The sequence below is a fragment of the Muscardinus avellanarius genome (assembly GCF_963383645.1).
Source record: "Muscardinus avellanarius genome assembly, chromosome: 15".
Lineage (NCBI taxonomy): Eukaryota > Metazoa > Chordata > Mammalia > Rodentia > Gliridae > Muscardinus > Muscardinus avellanarius.
In genome coordinates, this window is record NC_137801.1 from 38,754,622 (window position 1) to 38,760,990 (window position 6,369).

Genomic DNA, 6,369 nt, shown 5'->3' on the forward strand with positions numbered 1-6,369 from the left:
TTTAGGGATTCCTATTTTCCAGGAGACCTGGAGATTAAAGCCCTTACCTATGTAATTTGTCCTATACCATATCTTAATCCAGACAAAACTGCTTCTTAGGGCAAAAAAGCATCTAAGTTTTCATCACTACTTCATTAAAGCATTTCACAAGTAAAATTACACAGTATCCAGAACCTGAATTTCCAGCAACCTAGACTCAAAGACAAAGCAAATTCCATATTGTTTTTCTTTAATCCACACACTCAAACAAGCTATCATAGACCTTAAGAAGCCACGAGAATTTTAAACCATTCATCTGTTTCCATTTACCCAAGTTATCTCTCAGTCCTTAATTTATTATCCCTGAAAACTAAAACACTGAGCTAGCATTGTTAACAGGCTAAGCCACTTCTTCCCAAAAGAAACACCCACACAACCCTTATTGGCCGGTCACTTAATATGTTGACTGCAGTGGCGGCAGCCCATGGCCTCTAGATGACCAGGCATGCCTGCGCCAAAGTGCTGTAAACTAAAATGGCATTTGCACATGGGCTTGGGAGAATAATCCTTTCACTAAGATGGTACCCATGGGAGAGAAGGCTGGGTGGATGGATCCCCAAGGTACCAGTAGCTGCAAACTTGCAGCAGCTTGGTGTGCAGTGCCATGGGGACTGGCCTGGTTTTGCAAAATGTTCTGCTCTTTGTTCTGTTCTGGGAACACAGAAAGCTCTATAAAGAACTCCCTGGCCTTTGCCATCTTGCTTTTCTCCCTCTCTCTCTTATAGGCAGCAAGGAGAAGACTACAAATAGGTTTTGTAGTCTCCAGGAAGCAACATTCACAGAAGGGAATTCCCTCAGAGGAAGATAATGCAAGACCTTTCACCAGCTCTTATGGCTTTTACTGACCAGCTGAAAGTCAATGTTTGAGGGACCAGAAGCTCTTGAGTAGAGAGCTAAAGTGGGAGAAAATACCCTGTTGGGCCATGGTGAATGCAGAGGCTCAGTGGGGCCTTCCAGCACTATCTGGGAGTAGCCCAGATCAAGTGTTGGCAATTGGTCACCACTGGTCTCTAATGTGCACACAAGACATTTCCATAGAGGGATAGAGAAAGGAGGAAAAGGACTATCTGAGTCACAGCACCAACAACTGAGGCAGTTTGGCTGGGCCAAGGAGGTCTCAGCCCCAGCCTATCTCAGTTGTCTCCAAGAACCAAATAAATTTAGCTTAGGAGACACAGGAATCAGGGTACAGTGTTTCATAGAACTAGACAGGGAAAGACAGCAGGCTCCTGCCTGGGGAGGGGTCTCCAAAGGGTTCCTGCTCTCTGCTCTGCTGGTGCTACAACTCCACAGCACTGCCCGCTGCTGCCGCCACTGCTCGCAGCCTCGCTGCTGCTGTTCTCTCTTCCGGTCTCTGCTGCTCCACGTCTCTCCTTATCACTACCAGCTTGTGCTGGGCTTTGCTTCTCTCCTCACCTGCTCTGCTCATGCTCTGCTCTCACAGAGGACAGCAGCTTATATAGTCTGGCACTTCTTCTGATTGGTCCTTAGATCTGGGCCCTGATTGGCTCATTTTCAATCCTCTTTAGAGTACCCAATTAGTCTTGGCCTAGAAACCAGAGAAAGCTGCTTACTCCAGCTCTCCACCCCCTCCCCCTTTTTTTCAGGTCTGGGGATGGAACCCAGGGGCATTTGACCTCCGAGCTACACCCCCTGCCCTATTTTTTATTCCTTATTTTGAAACCGGGTCCCACTGAGTTGCAGAGGGTCTCACTAAGTAGTAGCTGAGACTGTCCACAAACCGCGATCCTCCAGGTCTCAGCCTCCCGAATGCTGGGATTACAAGTGTGTGCCACCACGCCCAGCTTTATCAGTTGTCATAGTTATTATTATAATGATTATGGCTATTATTTTTCTTTGTTCTCTGGGTACACACTTCCCTCAGACACAACTTTGGAGGCTCGGAACTCAGGGGCTCTTAGGTTGTAGCCTAGCTCTAACCTCCCACCTAATACCTGGAAGGCCATATGGGTTATTATTTTTTAGTGCTGGGAATCGAACCCAGGGCTTCAGAAATGTTAGGCAAGTTCTCTACCAGGGAGCCACACCCTCAGCCCAGCTCACAGGAATTGTTTTTGTCCTTATCTTTTGTGGCAATGCTGCATCTTCTCCTGAATGCCTTAAGTTGGCCCCTGGGTCATGAATTGTCATCCCTGAATATATGGAGTCACCTCTTTATCCCTTCTCTTCCTCATCTCAGTGTACAGCCCCAGTCTGAGCCTGAGTTTTTAACCTCAGTCCAAGACAGTGCTGAGCCTGGCTGATATAGTTGTAGTTTATAGGTATGTGTTTCCTATACCAAGGGCCTGAGGTCATGCCTTCTGTTTCTCTTATAAAGCAGGTATTGAGGATGAATGGATGGATGGATAGGAAAGAAGATGAGGGAAAGCCCTGGGAATCCTGGGTGCAGTAACATAGCCATCATTCTCTTAAAACTTTAATCATTCCTTTTTAGAATGAAACTGAATCCTCCATCATCATTTCTAGACATTCAGGAAAATGGAGTAATCGCTCTTCCATCAGAATATGTTGATTCTAAGCACAGAAAGGTTGGGCGACTTGCCTAAGGACACAGAGCAAACAAAGGGATTAATGCCTCTGCAAAACATTCAAGTGTTGACACTGTTGGTTCCTCCCAATTCTTTTTTTTTTTTCTTTTCATGGTGTTGGGGATTAAACACAGGTCCTTGTACGTGCTAGGCAAGCACCACTACAAAGCTCCATCCTCAGCCCTTTTTAGTTTTTTTGAGACAGAATCTCCCCTAGTTGCCTCAGCCTCCCAAGTAGCTGGGATTACAGGTGTGCGCCACCACACTGGCCTCCCAGTCCTGAAACAAAACTTCAGAGAGCTTCTCTGGTCCCTTCCTTAAAAAGGAGAGTGGGTTAAAAAGGGGGATGATGGGCGGTATAGAGGTTTTATTCAAAGCCACAGGTTTGGGAGACTTGTCTCGGTCCACACAACAGAGGGCAAGAAGAAAGCCAAAGTAAGCGCTGGACAGTTTTTGGCTAAGAAATACGCTGGAAAACTTTGAGCAACGTTACAGAAGCCTTGCTGTGTGAAACCCTCTCTCCTCTGAGTCAGTGGCAACCTGTAAGGGCACCATGAGCAGGCCCTCTTTTGCACACCTGGAAACTTGGGATGAGCTGTTCGAGATGCCCAGTTCTTGGAGATTTACAGTTTTCAGGAAGAGTAAGCAAGTTTGGGGTAAGGCGAAGAAAAGGGAGGGGAAGCATGGCCATGCTGAAGGGACGAGGACTAGGGGGTGGGGTGCTGGCAGAGGGTGCTGGAGCAAGGGAAGTGTGGGAGGGTGCCGGTACACACACCCAGTGTGTGCCACCGTGGGGCCAGCTAGATGCTATACTCAGGTGCAGAGGGAGACTGAGGCTCAGGAGGTCAAGTAAACCACCCCGCTCACCATGGCCTCAGAACCCCCATCTCTGACCCCAGATCCCATGTCCTTTCCTTTATATCACATAAAGATTAACTTTGGGTTTGGGTCTGAGGACTTCAGTGACATGATTTGTTTGCCTTAGAGAAGGGACAAAGGACTCAGGGCAGGAGGCAAATCTTCCAAATCCCACCTCCAGAAACACATGCACCTGGGCTCGCTTCTCCATTGGCTGCAGAGTCCAGGATTTGGAATCTTTCTCCCCCAGTCACTGAGTGGCCGGCCTCTTGGTGAGATTCTGATTATCTTCAGATCCCTCAGAGAAAGTGTGCTACACACAACACACTTAAATTCTTTTTTGTTTTGCTTTTTTGAACTAAGTATGGAACTCAGGGGCATTTTACCTCTGAGCTACACCCTCCAGCCTTTCTCCCTTTTTAAACATTTATTATTTTGAAACAGGGTCTCGCTAAATCATTGAAAGTCTCCCTAAGTTGCCTAGGCTACCCTTGAACCTGCGTTTCTTCTGTCTCAGCCTCCTAAGTACTGAGATTGTAGGCATGTGCCCCCATGCCCAGCTTCTTAAGTCCATAGTATACCATGTGACTCCTGAATAAAGCTACTGACACTTTATTTTTATTTTAGGTACTGGAGACTAAACACAGGGTGTTCTACCTGCAAGCTACACTCTATCCCCTTTTATTTTGAAAGAGTCTCATTAAGTTACTGAGGGTTTTACTAAGTTGCTGAGGCTGACCCTGACCTGGGATTCTCCTGTCTCTGGCTCCCAAGGACTGAGTTTACAGGTTATTCCCTCTGTGTCTGGCTAAGTTAATGGTATTTTAAATACGAATGGGGTTGTTACTATTGCCAGGGCTCACACCTCACTGAGCTGGTGTGTTTCAGGGGGCCTGTCTTAATGCAGCACGGACAGCTCAGGGGCCTCGGGCTGGCTTTTCCATTTCCCTATCAGCACCAGTGCTAATAACTGGACACCATGTCCATCCCTGCTTCTAGGCCACCTTTCTATCCACTACCTCCTCACCATCCATGCATAACCACTCCTTTCAAACTTTATTTTGAAGAAACTTTCAAATTCCTCTTGAAAATGAATTTCACACCTGTAGAACAAGGTTTTACTCTTTTTTTTTTTTTTTAATTCCACAGGCCCAGACTCCTCCGCCTCCTTCCTGGGTGTCTGAATAACATTTTCAATGCATAAAAGAGAATACATAGGACCTCAAAGGAAACCAATCATTTTGAAACACAGTGATCACAATATTTTCCAAAAGTGGTGATATAGTAATATGTGCTTCTCCATTAATGGATTAAAGAACAAAATCACCCCCAGAAACAGTTTCAAAACAGTGATGAGCATAGATAATATTTGCAGATAGCTGCTACAGCTGTTGTGGGATTTGAAAATAGCTGCAATCACTCTAATGCTACTGTGGTCTGTAGACAGTGTTTATGATGTGAGGGGGAGAAGCTGCATTTCATTTAGAAATTAGTAAATGAAGATAAACATGTGCGTTTTTCTTTTCAACTTAACTCGCTGACTCCTTTGAATTCCACCCACAGCTCTCTTGATGGGGGGAGTGGGTATCCAAGTTCTACACACCTGTTCTACAGCAGTGATTCTGAAGGTGTGCTCATGGGACAAGGCATGTCAGCAGCACTTGGGAAACCACTGGAAATGTGAACTCTCTCCCAGCCTGAGCCCTCCCTCCATCTATCTAGGGAACCAGAAACTGGGGCGGAGCCAGCAAGTGCACTTGCATAGTCTGCAGGTGAATCTGCTCTGCCCTCTGAGCCATGTTTCAGAGGTAGGTGTGATACAATTTCTGTAGTAGAATGCACCACTAAGTGGCCCTAGAAACCGAGCTGTGGCCCATTTTCCTCCCTACTTTCTCCAGACCAACCCCAGTCTAAGGTAGACTGTGCTTTGGAGTTTATCAGCCTGAAGTCCGTGTTGACGTGTAATGAAGTGCTATGTTGCATCTTCTGTCATAAGGGCAGAATAATAAAAAAAAATTCAGCTGCAGAGACAGGGGTGAAGGTTCTGCTCCTTAATATATATAAAAAATAATTGCAGCTGGGCGTGGTGGCGCACGCTTGTAATCCCAGCATTTGCGAGGCTGAGACAGGAGGATCGCGGTTCGCAGACAGCCTCAGCTACTTAGTGAGGCCCTCTGCAATTCAGTGAGACCCTGTTTCAAAAATAAAGAATAAAAAATAGGGCAGGAGGTGTAGCTTGGAGGTCAAATGCCTCTGGGTTCCATCCCCAGACCCACAAAAGTAAAAATAAAAAATAATTGGCCTTCTAATTATCTCCATAAAAGTGGGAAAACTTGCCTGCCTTATTGGCACCTTTATTGGCACTAGGGAATAATTATGTTCCCTTAATAGCTCTCTAATGATCTCTAGAGGAGGGAGCCACTTTCAAGGCATCTGCCTGCCATTACTGGGTCATTATGGAGCCTTTTAGGCCCCATCTACACTAGGCAGGGCACTCGCAGCTCATCAGTGTTGGTGTGAGCCAGAAAAGGCGTCCCCCCTCTCACCAGTTGCGCCGTTTCCCTCAGAGTTGTGGTAGCATCTGTCTCCAAGCCCCTGGGAACAGGACCTTCACCCTGCTTGTCAGGCAGGGAGGGCTGCCTATTATTTGTAGACAGGCGAAGCTTAGCAGAGCTTAGCTCTCCTCTGTTTCTAACCTTTTAAGGGACTTGGAACATGTTCATTGCATTTGTTTCCTTTGAGAAGACAGAAAGATTTGTAACCCTGCAATCCTGAAACCCAAAGCAATGGCTTTGAAGATCTGTAAGTACATGGATAAGCAGGGCAATGATTTTCTACCTGGTTGGGACAACGTCCCCCCTTGCTGGTTTTGACACCTGAGGGTTCAGTTTGGGGGCTGATTTTTAGAGAGAAAGAAAACTTG